Source organism: Microcebus murinus, chromosome 28 (genome assembly GCF_040939455.1).
Source record: "Microcebus murinus isolate Inina chromosome 28, M.murinus_Inina_mat1.0, whole genome shotgun sequence".
Lineage (NCBI taxonomy): Eukaryota > Metazoa > Chordata > Mammalia > Primates > Cheirogaleidae > Microcebus > Microcebus murinus.
The window spans coordinates 16,664,655-16,685,457 of record NC_134131.1 but is presented as its reverse complement, the minus strand read 5'-3'; the positions used below and the strand labels follow the sequence as shown (position 1 = coordinate 16,685,457).

The window sequence follows — 20,803 nt, the reverse complement described above, 5'->3', positions numbered from 1 at the left end:
GGCTTCTTGAGCGGGGCAGGGGCGCCCTCCGCCGTCTAGGGCCACACCACCCTGAACGCGCCCGATCTCGTCTGGTCTCGGAAGCTAAGCAGGGTCGGGCCTGGTTAGTACTTGGATGGGAGACCGCCTGGGAATACCGGGTGCCGTAGGCTTCTTCTTTTTTTTTTTTTTGTTTTGCCTCTTGTTCTGTCCCCTTTCTGGGAGCGAGTCGGCGGCCCGGGGTGGGGGTCACCCCCACCCTCAGCGCCCGCCGCGGTGCCTGGCGCCCCAGCCCGCACCGTGGGGCCTCCTCTTGTCCCAAGCCGCGACACCGCCGTCACGCGGCAGCATGCGTGGCTTCTGGACTGTCAGGTCTCAGACCAAAGGTCTGCTCTGTGGGAACCGACACGCTGGAGGAAACCTTGAGAGTCTGAGAGGGGAGGGAGTTCCAGAAGAAGGCCAGGATGTCATTTTGAGGGAGTATGTGACCAGAACTCGTCCCGTTGCTTTTGGGGTTCTATGGGCTACACGTAGGAATCTTTGGTGGTGGCACCTGATGTTGGGGGATCCGGAGTCACACCCAGACCTGCTCCACAGGCCTCCTTTTACTTTTCTCTTCGGATTCATTATGTTTAAAAAGTGTCTCTTATCTCTATGATTGCATTTTCTTTTCTCTCTCTTTTCAAGCAGATGATGGGAGTCCAAGTATTAAGGTGACATGTGTTGCCCGTGCCCCCCTCCCCCCTGTGTTCTTATTCATTTACCTCTGATGTTGTTCCAGCGTATTGTGGGGGTACCAATGTTAAGGTCGGGTACGTTGCCCTCTCCCAGCCTCCCCCCTCCGGTCAGAGCCTCAAGTGCGCCCATCCCCCAGTCGGTGCGCACCCACCCCATTCCTAATGGAGGTGTATGCCCATCCCCTCCCCCCACCCGCCCGACACCCACCCGATGAAGGTGATTCCTCTGTGTCCACTTAGGTGTCCATCGGTTCGTACCCATTTGCTGGTGAGCGCGAGCACGTGGTGCTCGTGTGTCCATTCTTGGGCTACCTGGCTTACTGGAACGGGTTCCAGCTCTGGCCAGGAGAACCACGAGAGGTGCCCTCTCACCGCTGCTCCTCCTAGCTGAATAGCACTCCGTGGTGTCCACGCGCCACATTTCATTTACGCACTCGTGGGTCGATGGGCACTCGGGTCGCTTCCAGGTCTTTGCGATTGTGACTTGTGCCCTGACTCTAACCCTAACCCTTACCCAGCCCGTCTCCTCCTCGGCCCCTGCCTGACTGACTCCTTCCCGCCCGGCCTGTCACCTGTCACCGTCCTCTGCCCCTGCCTGACACGCTCCTCCCCGCCCGGGCCGTCACCGTCCTCGGCCCCTGCCTGACGGGGCTCCTCCGTCGCCTGGGCCTTCCAAGGGCTTGGTGTGGACGCTGGTTCCAGGACGCCCTCCCAGGAACCCGGTAGCAGGGCGGCCGCAGCGTCTCGCGCCACCCAACCGTCCGCCGGCCGGCGGCCGTCGCTAAGTGGCCTGCGGGGGACGTGCCCCCACTGTGGGGCGGGCGCCCAGCCTGGTGTCTTCTCTGAGGCCCCGTGGCTGCTTTTCCCCCCCGCAAGGGGAGAGCCGCGGAGGTGGGGACCGCCTCCTCGTGGGGACGTACACCCAGCTCTCCACGTCGGATTCCGGGGCTCTCTGTCCTGCCAGAAGGCCCAGCTGGCCTGCGGGTCCTTAGAGTGGCAAAAACATCCGAAAACTGAGATTGAGGGTCCGGTGGTTGTCTGCACTTTTGTGCTGGGCACCCCAGGGAGGCCCGGGGGCTGGCTGGACAACGCGGTCTGCTGGGCAGGGGGGGGGGTTTGGAGGAGCAACTGATGCCCTTTGCACTTTGGGTAGCAAGTGTCTGAGGTGTCTCTGAGCCCTGCGCCATGTCGGGGGGTGGGGTGGGGGGGTGGGAGGTCGGGGGGGGGTGGAGGAGCAGGAGGAGGAGGAGGAGGAGGTGGGAAGGGCCGTGGCCTGCAGTCGTGTTCCCGGGGTGGCTTCTTCCACAGGCTGCTTGGCCTGGGCTCCCTGCACCTGGGCCTTTGGAGGACTGGCCCTGTGCTTGCCAATGCTTCCCCTGCAGGGACCCAGAGCTGGGAGGTTGCATCTCTCAGCCCTGGGTCGGGCAGAGCCCCAGCGGGCCATGCCCACAACCTCTCTCAGCACGGGTCCCCCAGAAGGCTCCTTTGGGACCAGGATTCTCTTGCGGGTGACTCTTTAAGGTCTGGCCCCTGGATGGAGGGGCACCAGGAGTAGAGGAGCAGGAAGGGGAAGGGGGTGGCCATGCGAGGGGACACTTTCAGGCCAAGTCCCAGCTTCAGCCTGATCCTCCTGGGAACCCCGGGGTGTACGTCACACCTCCTGGTTGTCCCGCTCTGAGACAAGGGCTCTGAGACAAGGAGCCGGGCTTCGCATTCCCCCAGCAGCCAGTCGTGGGCTGAGGACACCTGGGGCGTTGGGAACTCCCTGGCTTCTCCTTGGCTTAACATCTGGAGCTGCTTGTGAATCGTGCCGCCACACACACCCGAGTGCAGGTGTCTTCTGCACAGACTGCGGGCCTCGCTCTTCTGAATGCCGCTAGCTCGCCACCCACCCACGGGTGAACCTGGTCAGGGTACTTTCTCTCGGGGGCAGACTCTGATCCTGGCGGGCTACCGGTGTTTCTGTTTGCTCGTTTCTTTCTTCCATTTCGGGAAAGGCTTCCTTACTGGGTGTGGAAATCTCCTATGCCTTTCCTCGCCTATTCTGTCAGCTTTAAAATTCTCTTTCAGTTGCCACCCTCACAGATGGATTAGGAAACTCTTTCCGGTGCACTCATTAGTGAAATGACCTCAATGAAGCTGGAATCCAATATCTAATCGCCGATTTTTAGCGAGTCCACACGCCAGGGTGGTCGGGGTCCAATGCAGCCCCGGCCAGGCCCAGGCCCCTTGGACTGGGCCACAGGAGGACACAGAGGAGGGTCCCGGCCCCCACGGTCGCGTTGCCGGCAGTTCTCCAAGGGCTTGGGCGTTTTCCAGAGGTAGGAGATGGAGGGGACTGATTTCTTCAGCGCCCCACAAACCACGCCACCCCACCCATGGGACACATCCCTAGAGAGAGAGAGAGACGCCCCATACACTCGCTCCCCTCCCCCATGCGCTGTGCCCCAGCCCGGGCCCGGGGGAATAGGCGGCAGCCCACCCACAGGGTGGGGGGCGCAGCTGAAAGGGGTTGTCGGGGAGGGCGGCCCCTGCCTGGGGTCAAAGGGCGGGCGACCCGCGCGTGCGCAATCGGCGGCGGCGGCGGCGGCCACGAGCTGGGGGTGGGCCAGGCGAGGAGAGGAAGGGGGCTGGAAGGTCTCCACCTTGGCGAGTCCAGCCGTGGAGGCGCATCTTGTGTGAGTGTGAGTGAGTGAGTGTGAGTGTGAGTGTGAGTGTGTGTGTGTGTGTGTGTGTGTGTGTAGAGAGAGACAGCCCCCCACCCCGGCCCGCCGCTCCCTGCCCGCCGCTCCCCGCCCCGCCCCGCCTGTCACCCCCGTCCCTCGGAGCCCGCCGGACCCGGCCGGTGAACTCAACAGGCCCGGCCCGGTGCGGGTCAGCGCCGGCGCGGGGCCTGGGGCGGGGGTAGGAGGCGGCGGGGAAGCGCAGAGAGGCTCGGCTTCTTGAGCGGGGCAGGGGCGCCCTCCGCCGTCTAGGGCCACACCACCCTGAACGCGCCCGATCTCGTCTGGTCTCGGAAGCTAAGCAGGGTCGGGCCTGGTTAGTACTTGGATGGGAGACCGCCTGGGAATACCGGGTGCCGTAGGCTTCTTCTTTTTTTTTTTTTTGTTTTGCCTCTTGTTCTGTCCCCTTTCTGGGAGCGAGTCGGCGGCCCGGGGTGGGGGTCACCCCCACCCTCAGCGCCCGCCGCGGTGCCTGGCGCCCCAGCCCGCACCGTGGGGCCTCCTCTTGTCCCAAGCCGCGACACCGCCGTCACGCGGCAGCATGCGTGGCTTCTGGACTGTCAGGTCTCAGACCAAAGGTCTGCTCTGTGGGAACCGACACGCTGGAGGAAACCTTGAGAGTCTGAGAGGGGAGGGAGTTCCAGAAGAAGGCCAGGATGTCATTTTGAGGGAGTATGTGACCAGAACTCGTCCCGTTGCTTTTGGGGTTCTATGGGCTACACGTAGGAATCTTTGGTGGTGGCACCTGATGTTGGGGGATCCGGAGTCACACCCAGACCTGCTCCACAGGCCTCCTTTTACTTTTCTCTTCGGATTCATTATGTTTAAAAAGTGTCTCTTATCTCTATGATTGCATTTTCTTTTCTCTCTCTTTTCAAGCAGATGATGGGAGTCCAAGTATTAAGGTGACATGTGTTGCCCGTGCCCCCCTCCCCCCTGTGTTCTTATTCATTTACCTCTGATGTTGTTCCAGCGTATTGTGGGGGTACCAATGTTAAGGTCGGGTACGTTGCCCTCTCCCAGCCTCCCCCCTCCGGTCAGAGCCTCAAGTGCGCCCATCCCCCAGTCGGTGCGCACCCACCCCATTCCTAATGGAGGTGTATGCCCATCCCCTCCCCCCACCCGCCCAACACCCACCCGATGAAGGTGATTCCTCTGTGTCCACTTAGGTGTCCATCGGTTCGTACCCATTTGCTGGTGAGCGCGAGCACGTGGTGCTCGTGTGTCCATTCTTGGGCTACCTGGCTTACTGGAACGGGTTCCAGCTCTGGCCAGGAGAACCACGAGAGGTGCCCTCTCACCGCTGCTCCTCCTAGCTGAATAGCACTCCGTGGTGTCCACGCGCCACATTTCATTTACGCACTCGTGGGTCGATGGGCACTCGGGTCGCTTCCAGGTCTTTGCGATTGTGACTTGTGCCCTGACTCTAACCCTAACCCTTACCCAGCCCGTCTCCTCCTCGGCCCCTGCCTGACTGACTCCTTCCCGCCCGGCCTGTCACCTGTCACCGTCCTCTGCCCCTGCCTGACACGCTCCTCCCCGCCCGGGCCGTCACCGTCCTCGGCCCCTGCCTGACGGGGCTCCTCCGTCGCCTGGGCCTTCCAAGGGCTTGGTGTGGACGCTGGTTCCAGGACGCCCTCCCAGGAACCCGGTAGCAGGGCGGCCGCAGCGTCTCGCGCCACCCAACCGTCCGCCGGCCGGCGGCCGTCGCTAAGTGGCCTGCGGGGGACGTGCCCCCACTGTGGGGCGGGCGCCCAGCCTGGTGTCTTCTCTGAGGCCCCGTGGCTGCTTTTCCCCCCCGCAAGGGGAGAGCCGCGGAGGTGGGGACCGCCTCCTCGTGGGGACGTACACCCAGCTCTCCACGTCGGATTCCGGGGCTCTCTGTCCTGCCAGAAGGCCCAGCTGGCCTGCGGGTCCTTAGAGTGGCAAAAACATCCGAAAACTGAGATTGAGGGTCCGGTGGTTGTCTGCACTTTTGTGCTGGGCACCCCAGGGAGGCCCGGGGGCTGGCTGGACAACGCGGTCTGCTGGGCAGGGGGGGGGGTTTGGAGGAGCAACTGATGCCCTTTGCACTTTGGGTAGCAAGTGTCTGAGGTGTCTCTGAGCCCTGCGCCATGTCGGGGGGTGGGGTGGGGGGGTGGGAGGTCGGGGGGGGGGTGGAGGAGCAGGAGGAGGAGGAGGAGGAGGTGGGAAGGGCCGTGGCCTGCAGTCGTGTTCCCGGGGTGGCTTCTTCCACAGGCTGCTTGGCCTGGGCTCCCTGCACCTGGGCCTTTGGAGGACTGGCCCTGTGCTTGCCAATGCTTCCCCTGCAGGGACCCAGAGCTGGGAGGTTGCATCTCTCAGCCCTGGGTCGGGCAGAGCCCCAGCGGGCCATGCCCACAACCTCTCTCAGCACGGGTCCCCCAGAAGGCTCCTTTGGGACCAGGATTCTCTTGCGGGTGACTCTTTAAGGTCTGGCCCCTGGATGGAGGGGCACCAGGAGTAGAGGAGCAGGAAGGGGAAGGGGGTGGCCATGCGAGGGGACACTTTCAGGCCAAGTCCCAGCTTCAGCCTGATCCTCCTGGGAACCCCGGGGTGTACGTCACACCTCCTGGTTGTCCCGCTCTGAGACAAGGGCTCTGAGACAAGGAGCCGGGCTTCGCATTCCCCCAGCAGCCAGTCGTGGGCTGAGGACACCTGGGGCGTTGGGAACTCCCTGGCTTCTCCTTGGCTTAACATCTGGAGCTGCTTGTGAATCGTGCCGCCACACACACCCGAGTGCAGGTGTCTTCTGCACAGACTGCGGGCCTCGCTCTTCTGAATGCCGCTAGCTCGCCACCCACCCACGGGTGAACCTGGTCAGGGTACTTTCTCTCGGGGGCAGACTCTGATCCTGGCGGGCTACCGGTGTTTCTGTTTGCTCGTTTCTTTCTTCCATTTCGGGAAAGGCTTCCTTACTGGGTGTGGAAATCTCCTATGCCTTTCCTCGCCTATTCTGTCAGCTTTAAAATTCTCTTTCAGTTGCCACCCTCACAGATGGATTAGGAAACTCTTTCCGGTGCACTCATTAGTGAAATGACCTCAATGAAGCTGGAATCCAATATCTAATCGCCGATTTTTAGCGAGTCCACACGCCAGGGTGGTCGGGGTCCAATGCAGCCCCGGCCAGGCCCAGGCCCCTTGGACTGGGCCACAGGAGGACACAGAGGAGGGTCCCGGCCCCCACGGTCGCGTTGCCGGCAGTTCTCCAAGGGCTTGGGCGTTTTCCAGAGGTAGGAGATGGAGGGGACTGATTTCTTCAGCGCCCCACAAACCACGCCACCCCACCCATGGGACACATCCCTAGAGAGAGAGAGAGACGCCCCATACACTCGCTCCCCTCCCCCATGCGCTGTGCCCCAGCCCGGGCCCGGGGGAATAGGCGGCAGCCCACCCACAGGGTGGGGGGCGCAGCTGAAAGGGGTTGTCGGGGAGGGCGGCCCCTGCCTGGGGTCAAAGGGCGGGCGACCCGCGCGTGCGCAATCGGCGGCGGCGGCGGCGGCCACGAGCTGGGGGTGGGCCAGGCGAGGAGAGGAAGGGGGCTGGAAGGTCTCCACCTTGGCGAGTCCAGCCGTGGAGGCGCATCTTGTGTGAGTGTGAGTGAGTGAGTGTGAGTGTGAGTGTGAGTGTGTGTGTGTGTGTGTGTGTGTGTGTAGAGAGAGACAGCCCCCCACCCCGGCCCGCCGCTCCCTGCCCGCCCCGCCCCGCCCCGCCCCGCCCCGCCTGTCACCCCCGTCCCTCGGAGCCCGCCGGACCCGGCCGGTGAACTCAACAGGCCCGGCCCGGTGCGGGTCAGCGCCGGCGCGGGGCCTGGGGCGGGGGTAGGAGGCGGCGGGGAAGCGCAGAGAGGCTCGGCTTCTTGAGCGGGGCAGGGGCGCCCTCCGCCGTCTAGGGCCACACCACCCTGAACGCGCCCGATCTCGTCTGGTCTCGGAAGCTAAGCAGGGTCGGGCCTGGTTAGTACTTGGATGGGAGACCGCCTGGGAATACCGGGTGCCGTAGGCTTCTTCTTTTTTTTTTTTTTGTTTTGCCTCTTGTTCTGTCCCCTTTCTGGGAGCGAGTCGGCGGCCCGGGGTGGGGGTCACCCCCACCCTCAGCGCCCGCCGCGGTGCCTGGCGCCCCAGCCCGCACCGTGGGGCCTCCTCTTGTCCCAAGCCGCGACACCGCCGTCACGCGGCAGCATGCGTGGCTTCTGGACTGTCAGGTCTCAGACCAAAGGTCTGCTCTGTGGGAACCGACACGCTGGAGGAAACCTTGAGAGTCTGAGAGGGGAGGGAGTTCCAGAAGAAGGCCAGGATGTCATTTTGAGGGAGTATGTGACCAGAACTCGTCCCGTTGCTTTTGGGGTTCTATGGGCTACACGTAGGAATCTTTGGTGGTGGCACCTGATGTTGGGGGATCCGGAGTCACACCCAGACCTGCTCCACAGGCCTCCTTTTACTTTTCTCTTCGGATTCATTATTTTTAAAAAGTGTCTCTTATCTCTATGATTGCATTTTCTTTTCTCTCTCTTTTCAAGCAGATGATGGGAGTCCAAGTATTAAGGTGACATGTGTTGCCCGTGCCCCCCTCCCCCCTGTGTTCTTATTCATTTACCTCTGATGTTGTTCCAGCGTATTGTGGGGGTACCAATGTTAAGGTCGGGTACGTTGCCCTCTCCCAGCCTCCCCCCTCCGGTCAGAGCCTCAAGTGCGCCCATCCCCCAGTCGGTGCGCACCCACCCCGTTCCTAATGGAGGTGTATGCCCATCCCCTCCCCCCACCCGCCCGACACCCACCCGATGAAGGTGATTCCTCTGTGTCCACTTAGGTGTCCATCGGTTCGTACCCATTTGCTGGTGAGCGCGAGCACGTGGTGCTCGTGTGTCCATTCTTGGGCTACCTGGCTTACTGGAACGGGTTCCAGCTCTGGCCAGGAGAACCACGAGAGGTGCCCTCTCACCGCTGCTCCTCCTAGCTGAATAGCACTCCGTGGTGTCCACGCGCCACATTTCATTTACGCACTCGTGGGTCGATGGGCACTCGGGTCGCTTCCAGGTCTTTGCGATTGTGACTTGTGCCCTGACTCTAACCCTAACCCTTACCCAGCCCGTCTCCTCCTCGGCCCCTGCCTGACTGACTCCTTCCCGCCCGGCCTGTCACCTGTCACCGTCCTCTGCCCCTGCCTGACACGCTCCTCCCCGCCCGGGCCGTCACCGTCCTCGGCCCCTGCCTGACGGGGCTCCTCCGTCGCCTGGGCCTTCCAAGGGCTTGGTGTGGACGCTGGTTCCAGGACGCCCTCCCAGGAACCCGGTAGCAGGGCGGCCGCAGCGTCTCGCGCCACCCAACCGTCCGCCGGCCGGCGGCCGTCGCTAAGTGGCCTGCGGGGGACGTGCCCCCACTGTGGGGCGGGCGCCCAGCCTGGTGTCTTCTCTGAGGCCCCGTGGCTGCTTTTCCCCCCCGCAAGGGGAGAGCCGCGGAGGTGGGGACCGCCTCCTCGTGGGGACGTACACCCAGCTCTCCACGTCGGATTCCGGGGCTCTCTGTCCTGCCAGAAGGCCCAGCTGGCCTGCGGGTCCTTAGAGTGGCAAAAACATCCGAAAACTGAGATTGAGGGTCCGGTGGTTGTCTGCACTTTTGTGCTGGGCACCCCAGGGAGGCCCGGGGGCTGGCTGGACAACGCGGTCTGCTGGGCAGGGGGGGGGGTTTGGAGGAGCAACTGATGCCCTTTGCACTTTGGGTAGCAAGTGTCTGAGGTGTCTCTGAGCCCTGCGCCATGTCGGGGGGTGGGGTGGGGGGGTGGGAGGTCGGGGGGGGGGTGGAGGAGCAGGAGGAGGAGGAGGAGGAGGTGGGAAGGGCCGTGGCCTGCAGTCGTGTTCCCGGGGTGGCTTCTTCCACAGGCTGCTTGGCCTGGGCTCCCTGCACCTGGGCCTTTGGAGGACTGGCCCTGTGCTTGCCAATGCTTCCCCTGCAGGGACCCAGAGCTGGGAGGTTGCATCTCTCAGCCCTGGGTCGGGCAGAGCCCCAGCGGGCCATGCCCACAACCTCTCTCAGCACGGGTCCCCCAGAAGGCTCCTTTGGGACCAGGATTCTCTTGCGGGTGACTCTTTAAGGTCTGGCCCCTGGATGGAGGGGCACCAGGAGTAGAGGAGCAGGAAGGGGAAGGGGGTGGCCATGCGAGGGGACACTTTCAGGCCAAGTCCCAGCTTCAGCCTGATCCTCCTGGGAACCCCGGGGTGTACGTCACACCTCCTGGTTGTCCCGCTCTGAGACAAGGGCTCTGAGACAAGGAGCCGGGCTTCGCATTCCCCCAGCAGCCAGTCGTGGGCTGAGGACACCTGGGGCGTTGGGAACTCCCTGGCTTCTCCTTGGCTTAACATCTGGAGCTGCTTGTGAATCGTGCCGCCACACACACCCGAGTGCAGGTGTCTTCTGCACAGACTGCGGGCCTCGCTCTTCTGAATGCCGCTAGCTCGCCACCCACCCACGGGTGAACCTGGTCAGGGTACTTTCTCTCGGGGGCAGACTCTGATCCTGGCGGGCTACCGGTGTCTCTGTTTGCTCGTTTCTTTCTTCCATTTCGGGAAAGGCTTCCTTACTGGGTGTGGAAATCTCCTATGCCTTTCCTCGCCTATTCTGTCAGCTTTAAAATTCTCTTTCAGTTGCCACCCTCACAGATGGATTAGGAAACTCTTTCCGGTGCACTCATTAGTGAAATGACCTCAATGAAGCTGGAATCCAATATCTAATCGCCGATTTTTAGCGAGTCCACACGCCAGGGTGGTCGGGGTCCAATGCAGCCCCGGCCAGGCCCAGGCCCCTTGGACTGGGCCACAGGAGGACACAGAGGAGGGTCCCGGCCCCCACGGTCGCGTTGCCGGCAGTTCTCCAAGGGCTTGGGCGTTTTCCAGAGGTAGGAGATGGAGGGGACTGATTTCTTCAGCGCCCCACAAACCACGCCACCCCACCCATGGGACACATCCCTAGAGAGAGAGAGAGACGCCCCATACACTCGCTCCCCTCCCCCATGCGCTGTGCCCCAGCCCGGGCCCGGGGGAATAGGCGGCAGCCCACCCACAGGGTGGGGGGCGCAGCTGAAAGGGGTTGTCGGGGAGGGCGGCCCCTGCCTGGGGTCAAAGGGCGGGCGACCCGCGCGTGCGCAATCGGCGGCGGCGGCGGCGGCCACGAGCTGGGGGTGGGCCAGGCGAGGAGAGGAAGGGGGCTGGAAGGTCTCCACCTTGGCGAGTCCAGCCGTGGAGGCGCATCTTGTGTGAGTGTGAGTGAGTGAGTGTGAGTGTGAGTGTGAGTGTGTGTGTGTGTGTGTGTGTGTGTGTAGAGAGAGACAGCCCCCCACCCCGGCCCGCCGCTCCCTGCCCGCCCCGCCCCGCCCCGCCCCGCCCCGCCTGTCACCCCCGTCCCTCGGAGCCCGCCGGACCCGGCCGGTGAACTCAACAGGCCCGGCCCGGTGCGGGTCAGCGCCGGCGCGGGGCCTGGGGCGGGGGGAGGAGGCGGCGGGGAAGCGCAGAGAGGCTCGGCTTCTTGAGCGGGGCAGGGGCGCCCTCCGCCGTCTAGGGCCACACCACCCTGAACGCGCCCGATCTCGTCTGGTCTCGGAAGCTAAGCAGGGTCGGGCCTGGTTAGTACTTGGATGGGAGACCGCCTGGGAATACCGGGTGCCGTAGGCTTCTTCTTTTTTTTTTTTTTGTTTTGCCTCTTGTTCTGTCCCCTTTCTGGGAGCGAGTCGGCGGCCCGGGGTGGGGGTCACCCCCACCCTCAGCGCCCGCCGCGGTGCCTGGCGCCCCAGCCCGCACCGTGGGGCCTCCTCTTGTCCCAAGCCGCGACACCGCCGTCACGCGGCAGCATGCGTGGCTTCTGGACTGTCAGGTCTCAGACCAAAGGTCTGCTCTGTGGGAACCGACACGCTGGAGGAAACCTTGAGAGTCTGAGAGGGGAGGGAGTTCCAGAAGAAGGCCAGGATGTCATTTTGAGGGAGTATGTGACCAGAACTCGTCCCGTTGCTTTTGGGGTTCTATGGGCTACACGTAGGAATCTTTGGTGGTGGCACCTGATGTTGGGGGATCCGGAGTCACACCCAGACCTGCTCCACAGGCCTCCTTTTACTTTTCTCTTCGGATTCATTATTTTTAAAAAGTGTCTCTTATCTCTATGATTGCATTTTCTTTTCTCTCTCTTTTCAAGCAGATGATGGGAGTCCAAGTATTAAGGTGACATGTGTTGCCCGTGCCCCCCTCCCCCCTGTGTTCTTATTCATTTACCTCTGATGTTGTTCCAGCGTATTGTGGGGGTACCAATGTTAAGGTCGGGTACGTTGCCCTCTCCCAGCCTCCCCCCTCCGGTCAGAGCCTCAAGTGCGCCCATCCCCCAGTCGGTGCGCACCCACCCCATTCCTAATGGAGGTGTATGCCCATCCCCTCCCCCCACCCGCCCGACACCCACCCGATGAAGGTGATTCCTCTGTGTCCACTTAGGTGTCCATCGGTTCGTACCCATTTGCTGGTGAGCGCGAGCACGTGGTGCTCGTGTGTCCATTCTTGGGCTACCTGGCTTACTGGAACGGGTTCCAGCTCTGGCCAGGAGAACCACGAGAGGTGCCCTCTCACGGCTGCTCCTCCTAGCTGAATAGCACTCCGTGGTGTCCACGCGCCACATTTCATTTACGCACTCGTGGGTCGATGGGCACTCGGGTCGCTTCCAGGTCTTTGCGATTGTGACTTGTGCCCTGACTCTAACCCTAACCCTTACCCAGCCCGTCTCCTCCTCGGCCCCTGCCTGACTGACTCCTTCCCGCCCGGCCTGTCACCTGTCACCGTCCTCTGCCCCTGCCTGACACGCTCCTCCCCGCCCGGGCCGTCACCGTCCTCGGCCCCTGCCTGACGGGGCTCCTCCGTCGCCTGGGCCTTCCAAGGGCTTGGTGTGGACGCTGGTTCCAGGACGCCCTCCCAGGAACCCGGTAGCAGGGCGGCCGCAGCGTCTCGCGCCACCCAACCGTCCGCCGGCCGGCGGCCGTCGCTAAGTGGCCTGCGGGGGACGTGCCCCCACTGTGGGGCGGGCGCCCAGCCTGGTGTCTTCTCTGAGGCCCCGTGGCTGCTTTTCCCCCCCGCAAGGGGAGAGCCGCGGAGGTGGGGACCGCCTCCTCGTGGGGATGTACACCCAGCTCTCCACGTCGGATTCCGGGGCTCTCTGTCCTGCCAGAAGGCCCAGCTGGCCTGCGGGTCCTTAGAGTGGCAAAAACATCCGAAAACTGAGATTGAGGGTCCGGTGGTTGTCTGCACTTTTGTGCTGGGCACCCCAGGGAGGCCCGGGGGCTGGCTGGACAACGCGGTCTGCTGGGCAGGGGGGGGGGTTTGGAGGAGCAACTGATGCCCTTTGCACTTTGGGTAGCAAGTGTCTGAGGTGTCTCTGAGCCCTGCGCCATGTCGGGGGGTGGGGTGGGGGGGTGGGAGGTCGGGGGGGGGGGTGGAGGAGCAGGAGGAGGAGGAGGAGGAGGTGGGAAGGGCCGTGGCCTGCAGTCGTGTTCCCGGGGTGGCTTCTTCCACAGGCTGCTTGGCCTGGGCTCCCTGCACCTGGGCCTTTGGAGGACTGGCCCTGTGCTTGCCAATGCTTCCCCTGCAGGGACCCAGAGCTGGGAGGTTGCATCTCTCAGCCCTGGGTGGGGCAGAGCCCCAGCGGGCCATGCCCACAACCTCTCTCAGCACGGGTCCCCCAGAAGGCTCCTTTGGGACCAGGATTCTCTTGCGGGTGACTCTTTAAGGTCTGGCCCCTGGATGGAGGGGCACCAGGAGTAGAGGAGCAGGAAGGGGAAGGGGGTGGCCATGCGAGGGGACACTTTCAGGCCAAGTCCCAGCTTCAGCCTGATCCTCCTGGGAACCCCGGGGTGTACGTCACACCTCCTGGTTGTCCCGCTCTGAGACAAGGGCTCTGAGACAAGGAGCCGGGCTTCGCATTCCCCCAGCAGCCAGTCGTGGGCTGAGGACACCTGGGGCGTTGGGAACTCCCTGGCTTCTCCTTGGCTTAACATCTGGAGCTGCTTGTGAATCGTGCCGCCACACACACCCGAGTGCAGGTGTCTTCTGCACAGACTGCGGGCCTCGCTCTTCTGAATGCCGCTAGCTCGCCACCCACCCACGGGTGAACCTGGTCAGGGTACTTTCTCTCGGGGGCAGACTCTGATCCTGGCGGGCTACCGGTGTTTCTGTTTGCTCGTTTCTTTCTTCCATTTCGGGAAAGGCTTCCTTACTGGGTGTGGAAATCTCCTATGCCTTTCCTCGCCTATTCTGTCAGCTTTAAAATTCTCTTTCAGTTGCCACCCTCACAGATGGATTAGGAAACTCTTTCCGGTGCACTCATTAGTGAAATGACCTCAATGAAGCTGGAATCCAATATCTAATCGCCGATTTTTAGCGAGTCCACACGCCAGGGTGGTCGGGGTCCAATGCAGCCCCGGCCAGGCCCAGGCCCCTTGGACTGGGCCACAGGAGGACACAGAGGAGGGTCCCGGCCCCCACGGTCGCGTTGCCGGCAGTTCTCCAAGGGCTTGGGCGTTTTCCAGAGGTAGGAGATGGAGGGGACTGATTTCTTCAGCGCCCCACAAACCACGCCACCCCACCCATGGGACACATCCCTAGAGAGAGAGAGAGAGACGCCCCATACACTCGCTCCCCTCCCCCATGCGCTGTGCCCCAGCCCGGGCCCGGGGGAATAGGCGGCAGCCCACCCACAGGGTGGGGGGCGCAGCTGAAAGGGGTTGTCGGGGAGGGCGGCCCCTGCCTGGGGTCAAAGGGCGGGCGACCCGCGCGTGCGCAATCGGCGGCGGCGGCGGCGGCCACGAGCTGGGGGTGGGCCAGGCGAGGAGAGGAAGGGGGCTGGAAGGTCTCCACCTTGGCGAGTCCAGCCGTGGAGGCGCATCTTGTGTGAGTGTGAGTGAGTGAGTGTGAGTGTGAGTGTGTGTGTGTGTGTGTGTGTGTGTGTAGAGAGAGACAGCCCCCCACCCCGGCCCGCCGCTCCCTGCCCGCCCCGCCCCGCCCCGCCCCGCCCCGCCTGTCACCCCCGTCCCTCGGAGCCCGCCGGACCCGGCTGGTGAACTCAACAGGCCCGGCCCGGTGCGGGTCAGCGCCGGCGCGGGGCCTGGGGCGGGGGTAGGAGGCGGCGGGGAAGCGCAGAGAGGCTCGGCTTCTTGAGCGGGGCAGGGGCGCCCTCCGCCGTCTAGGGCCACACCACCCTGAACGCGCCCGATCTCGTCTGGTCTCGGAAGCTAAGCAGGGTCGGGCCTGGTTAGTACTTGGATGGGAGACCGCCTGGGAATACCGGGTGCCGTAGGCTTCTTCTTTTTTTTTTTTTTGTTTTGCCTCTTGTTCTGTCCCCTTTCTGGGAGCGAGTCGGCGGCCCGGGGTGGGGGTCACCCCCACCCTCAGCGCCCGCCGCGGTGCCTGGCGCCCCAGCCCGCACCGTGGGGCCTCCTCTTGTCCCAAGCCGCGACACCGCCGTCACGCGGCAGCATGCGTGGCTTCTGGACTGTCAGGTCTCAGACCAAAGGTCTGCTCTGTGGGAACCGACACGCTGGAGGAAACCTTGAGAGTCTGAGAGGGGAGGGAGTTCCAGAAGAAGGCCAGGATGTCATTTTGAGGGAGTATGTGACCAGAACTCGTCCCGTTGCTTTTGGGGTTCTATGGGCTACACGTAGGAATCTTTGGTGGTGGCACCTGATGTTGGGGGATCCGGAGTCACACCCAGACCTGCTCCACAGGCCTCCTTTTACTTTTCTCTTCGGATTCATTATTTTTAAAAAGTGTCTCTTATCTCTATGATTGCATTTTCTTTTCTCTCTCTTTTCAAGCAGATGATGGGAGTCCAAGTATTAAGGTGACATGTGTTGCCCGTGCCCCCCTCCCCCCTGTGTTCTTATTCATTTACCTCTGATGTTGTTCCAGCGTATTGTGGGGGTACCAATGTTAAGGTCGGGTACGTTGCCCTCTCCCAGCCTCCCCCCTCCGGTCAGAGCCTCAAGTGCGCCCATCCCCCAGTCGGTGCGCACCCACCCCATTCCTAATGGAGGTGTATGCCCATCCCCTCCCCCCACCCGCCCGACACCCACCCGATGAAGGTGATTCCTCTGTGTCCACTTAGGTGTCCATCGGTTCGTACCCATTTGCTGGTGAGCGCGAGCACGTGGTGCTCGTGTGTCCATTCTTGGGCTACCTGGCTTACTGGAACGGGTTCCAGCTCTGGCCAGGAGAACCACGAGAGGTGCCCTCTCACCGCTGCTCCTCCTAGCTGAATAGCACTCCGTGGTGTCCACGCGCCACATTTCATTTACGCACTCGTGGGTCGATGGGCACTCGGGTCGCTTCCAGGTCTTTGCGATTGTGACTTGTGCCCTGACTCTAACCCTAACCCTTACCCAGCCCGTCTCCTCCTCGGCCCCTGCCTGACTGACTCCTTCCCGCCCGGCCTGTCACCTGTCACCGTCCTCTGCCCCTGCCTGACACGCTCCTCCCCGCCCGGGCCGTCACCGTCCTCGGCCCCTGCCTGACGGGGCTCCTCCGTCGCCTGGGCCTTCCAAGGGCTTGGTGTGGACGCTGGTTCCAGGACGCCCTCCCAGGAACCCGGTAGCAGGGCGGCCGCAGCGTCTCGCGCCACCCAACCGTCCGCCGGCCGGCGGCCGTCGCTAAGTGGCCTGCGGGGGACGTGCCCCCACTGTGGGGCGGGCGCCCAGCCTGGTGTCTTCTCTGAGGCCCCGTGGCTGCTTTTCCCCCCCGCAAGGGGAGAGCCGCGGAGGTGGGGACCGCCTCCTCGTGGGGACGTACACCCAGCTCTCCACGTCGGATTCCGGGGCTCTCTGTCCTGCCAGAAGGCCCAGCTGGCCTGCGGGTCCTTAGAGTGGCAAAAACATCCGAAAACTGAGATTGAGGGTCCGGTGGTTGTCTGCACTTTTGTGCTGGGCACCCCAGGGAGGCCCGGGGGCTGGCTGGACAACGCGGTCTGCTGGGCAGGGGGGGGGGTTTGGAGGAGCAACTGATGCCCTTTGCACTTTGGGTAGCAAGTGTCTGAGGTGTCTCTGAGCCCTGCGCCATGTCGGGGGGTGGGGTGGGGGGGTGGGAGGTCGGGGGGGGGGTGGAGGAGCAGGAGGAGGAGGAGGAGGAGGTGGGAAGGGCCGTGGCCTGCAGTCGTGTTCCCGGGGTGGCTTCTTCCACAGGCTGCTTGGCCTGGGCTCCCTGCACCTGGGCCTTTGGAGGACTGGCCCTGTGCTTGCCAATGCTTCCCCTGCAGGGACCCAGAGCTGGGAGGTTGCATCTCTCAGCCCTGGGTCGGGCAGAGCCCCAGCGGGCCATGCCCACAACCTCTCTCAGCACGGGTCCCCCAGAAGGCTCCTTTGGGACCAGGATTCTCTTGCGGGTGACTCTTTAAGGTCTGGCCCCTGGATGGAGGGGCACCAGGAGTAGAGGAGCAGGAAGGGGAAGGGGGTGGCCATGCGAGGGGACACTTTCAGGCCAAGTCCCAGCTTCAGCCTGATCCTCCTGGGAACCCCGGGGTGTACGTCACACCTCCTGGTTGTCCCGCTCTGAGACAAGGGCTCTGAGACAAGGAGCCGGGCTTCGCATTCCCCCAGCAGCCAGTCGTGGGCTGAGGACACCTGGGGCGTTGGGAACTCCCTGGCTTCTCCTTGGCTTAACATCTGGAGCTGCTTGTGAATCGTGCCGCCACACACACCCGAGTGCAGGTGTCTTCTGCACAGACTGCGGGCCTCGCTCTTCTGAATGCCGCTAGCTCGCCACCCACCCACGGGTGAACCTGGTCAGGGTACTTTCTCTCGGGGGCAGACTCTGATCCTGGCGGGCTACCGGTGTTTCTGTTTGCTCGTTTCTTTCTTCCATTTCGGGAAAGGCTTCCTTACTGGGTGTGGAAATCTCCTATGCCTTTCCTCGCCTATTCTGTCAGCTTTAAAATTCTCTTTCAGTTGCCACCCTCACAGATGGATTAGGAAACTCTTTCCGGTGCACTCATTAGTGAAATGACCTCAATGAAGCTGGAATCCAATATCTAATCGCCGATTTTTAGCGAGTCCACACGCCAGGGTGGTCGGGGTCCAATGCAGCCCCGGCCAGGCCCAGGCCCCTTGGACTGGGCCACAGGAGGACACAGAGGAGGGTCCCGGCCCCCACGGTCGCGTTGCCGGCAGTTCTCCAAGGGCTTGGGCGTTTTCCAGAGGTAGGAGATGGAGGGGACTGATTTCTTCAGCGCCCCACAAACCACGCCACCCCACCCATGGGACACATCCCTAGAGAGAGAGAGAGACGCCCCATACACTCGCTCCCCTCCCCCATGCGCTGTGCCCCAGCCCAGGCCCGGGGGAATAGGCGGCAGCCCACCCACAGGGTGGGGGGCGCAGCTGAAAGGGGTTGTCGGGGAGGGCGGCCCCTGCCTGGGGTCAAAGGGCGGGCGACCCGCGCGTGCGCAATCGGCGGCGGCGGCGGCGGCCACGAGCTGGGGGTGGGCCAGGCGAGGAGAGGAAGGGGGCTGGAAGGTCTCCACCTTGGCGAGTCCAGCCGTGGAGGCGCATCTTGTGTGAGTGTGAGTGAGTGAGTGTGAGTGTGAGTGTGAGTGTGTGTGTGTGTGTGTGTGTGTGTGTAGAGAGAGACAGCCCCCCACCCCGGCCCGCCGCTCCCTGCCCGCCCCGCCCCGCCCCGCCCCGCCCCGCCTGTCACCCCCGTCCCTCGGAGCCCGCCGGACCCGGCCGGTGAACTCAACAGGCCCGGCCCGGTGCGGGTCAGCGCCGGCGCGGGGCCTGGGGCGGGGGGAGGAGGCGGCGGGGAAGCGCAGAGAGGCTCGGCTTCTTGAGCGGGGCAGGGGCGCCCTCCGCCGTCTAGGGCCACACCACCCTGAACGCGCCCGATCTCGTCTGGTCTCGGAAGCTAAGCAGGGTCGGGCCTGGTTAGTACTTGGATGGGAGACCGCCTGGGAATACCGGGTGCCGTAGGCTTCTTCTTTTTTTTTTTTTTTGTTTTGCCTCTTGTTCTGTCCCCTTTCTGGGAGCGAGTCGGCGGCCCGGGGTGGGGGTCACCCCCACCCTCAGCGCCCGCCGCGGTGCCTGGCGCCCCAGCCCGCACCGTGGGGCCTCCTCTTGTCCCAAGCCGCGACACCGCCGTCACGCGGCAGCATGCGTGGCTTCTGGACTGTCAGGTCTCAGACCAAAGGTCTGCTCTGTGGGAACCGACACGCTGGAGGAAACCTTGAGAGTCTGAGAGGGGAGGGAGTTCCAGAAGAAGGCCAGGATGTCATTTTGAGGGAGTATGTGACCAGAACTCGTCCCGTTGCTTTTGGGGTTCTATGGGCTACACGTAGGAATCTTTGGTGGTGGCACCTGATGTTGGGGGATCCGGAGTCACACCCAGACCTGCTCCACAGGCCTCCTTTTACTTTTCTCTTCGGATTCATTATTTTTAAAAAGTGTCTCTTATCTCTATGATTGCATTTTCTTTTCTCTCTCTTTTCAAGCAGATGATGGGAGTCCAAGTATTAAGGTGACATGTGTTGCCCGTGCCCCCCTCCCCCCTGTGTTCTTATTCATTTACCTCTGATGTTGTTCCAGCGTATTGTGGGGGTACCAATGTTAAGGTCGGGTACGTTGCCCTCTCCCAGCCTCCCCCCTCCGGTCAGAGCCTCAAGTGCGCCCATCCCCCAGTCGGTGCGCACCCACCCCATTCCTAATGGAGGTGTATGCCCATCCCCTCCCCCCACCCGCCCGACACCCACCCGATGAAGGTGATTCCTCTGTGTCCACTTAGGTGTCCATCGGTTCGTACCCATTTGCTGGTGAGCGCGAGCACGTGGTGCTCGTGTGTCCATTCTTGGGCTACCTGGCTTACTGGAACGGGTTCCAGCTCTGGCCAGGAGAACCACGAGAGGTGCCCTCTCACCGCTGCTCCTCCTAGCTGAATAGCACTCCGTGGTGTCCACGCGCCACATTTCATTTACGCACTCGTGGGTCGATGGGCACTCGGGTCGCTTCCAGGTCTTTGCGATTGTGACTTGTGCCCTGACTCTAACCCTAACCCTTACCCAGCCCGTCTCCTCCTCGGCCCCTGCCTGACTGACTCCTTCCCGCCCGGCCTGTCACCTGTCACCGTCCTCTGCCCCTGCCTGACACGCTCCTCCCCGCCCGGGCCGTCACCGTCCTCGGCCCCTGCCTGACGGGGCTCCTCCGTCGCCTGGGCCTTCCAAGGGCTTGGTGTGGACGCTGGTTCCAGGACGCCCTCCCAGGAACCCGGTAGCAGGGCGGCCGCAGCGTCTCGCGCCACCCAACCGTCCGCCGGCCGGCGGCCGTCGCTAAGTGGCCTGCGGGGGACGTGCCCCCACTGTGGGGCGGGCGCCCAGCCTGGTGTCTTCTCTGAGGCCCCGTGGCTGCTTTTCCCCCCCGCAAGGGGAGAGCCGCGGAGGTGGGGACCGCCTCCTCGTGGGGACGTACACCCAGCTCTCCACGTCGGATTCCGGGGCTCTCTGTCCTGCCAGAAGGCCCAGCTGGCCTGCGGGTCCTTAGAGTGGCAAAAACATCCGAAAACTGAGATTGAGGGTCCGGTGGTTGTCTGCACTTTTGTGCTGGGCACCCCAGGGAGGCCCGGGGGCTGGCTGGACAACGCGGTCTGCTGGGCAGGGGGGGGGGTTTGGAGGAGCAACTGATGCCCTTTGCACTTTGGGTAGCAAGTGTCTGAGGTGTCTCTGAGCCCTGCGCCATGTCGGGGGGTGGGGTGGGGGGGTGGGAGGTCGGGGGGGGGGGTGGAGGAGCAGGAGGAGGAGGAGGAGGAGGTGGGAAGGGCCGTGGCCTGCAGTCGTGTTCCCGGGGTGGCTTCTTCCACAGGCTGCTTGGCCTGGGCTCCCTGCACCTGGGCCTTTGGAGGACTGGCCCTGTGCTTGCCAATGCTTCCCCTGCAGGGACCCAGAGCTGGGAGGTTGCATCTCTCAGCCCTGGGTCGGGCAGAGCCCCAGCGGGCCATGCCCACAACCTCTCTCAGCACGGGTCCCCCAGAAGGCTCCTTTGGGACCAGGATTCTCTTGCGGGTGACTCTTTAAGGTCTGGCCCCTGGATGGAGGGGCACCAGGAGTAGAGGAGCAGGAAGGGGAAGGGGGTGGCCATGCGAGGGGACACTTTCAGGCCAAGTCCCAGCTTCAGCCTGATCCTCCTGGGAACCCCGGGGTGTACGTCACACCTCCTGGTTGTCCCGCTCTGAGACAAGGGCTCTGAGACAAGGAGCCGGGCTTCGCATTCCCCCAGCAGCCAGTCGTGGGCTGAGGACACCTGGGGCGTTGGGAACTCCCTGGCTTCTCCTTGGCTTAACATCTGGAGCTGCTTGTG

At 63.4% G+C, this 20,803-nt stretch overlaps 6 non-coding genes across 6 annotated transcripts; all 6 read left to right on the top strand.

Moving 5' to 3' along the window:
* The first annotated feature begins 33 nt into the window (after positions 1–33).
* On the top strand, positions 34–152 carry LOC142865222 (5S ribosomal RNA). Its single transcript, XR_012915525.1, has one exon. It is a non-coding gene; the product is annotated as a 5S ribosomal RNA (ribosomal RNA).
* A 3,533-nt stretch (positions 153–3,685) lies between these two features.
* LOC142865221 (5S ribosomal RNA) lies at positions 3,686–3,804 on the top strand. The gene has a single exon (XR_012915524.1). It is a non-coding gene; the product is annotated as a 5S ribosomal RNA (ribosomal RNA).
* Positions 3,805–7,343: 3,539 nt separating this feature from the next.
* LOC142865220 (5S ribosomal RNA) lies at positions 7,344–7,462 on the top strand. Its single transcript, XR_012915523.1, has one exon. It is a non-coding gene; the product is annotated as a 5S ribosomal RNA (ribosomal RNA).
* Positions 7,463–11,001: 3,539 nt separating this feature from the next.
* Positions 11,002–11,120, top strand: LOC142865218 (5S ribosomal RNA). The gene has a single exon (XR_012915521.1). It is a non-coding gene; the product is annotated as a 5S ribosomal RNA (ribosomal RNA).
* Positions 11,121–14,656: 3,536 nt separating this feature from the next.
* On the top strand, positions 14,657–14,775 carry LOC142865217 (5S ribosomal RNA). Its single transcript, XR_012915520.1, has one exon. It is a non-coding gene; the product is annotated as a 5S ribosomal RNA (ribosomal RNA).
* A 3,539-nt stretch (positions 14,776–18,314) lies between these two features.
* LOC142865216 (5S ribosomal RNA) lies at positions 18,315–18,433 on the top strand. The gene has a single exon (XR_012915519.1). It is a non-coding gene; the product is annotated as a 5S ribosomal RNA (ribosomal RNA).
* The last annotated feature ends 2,370 nt before the right edge of the window (positions 18,434–20,803 follow it).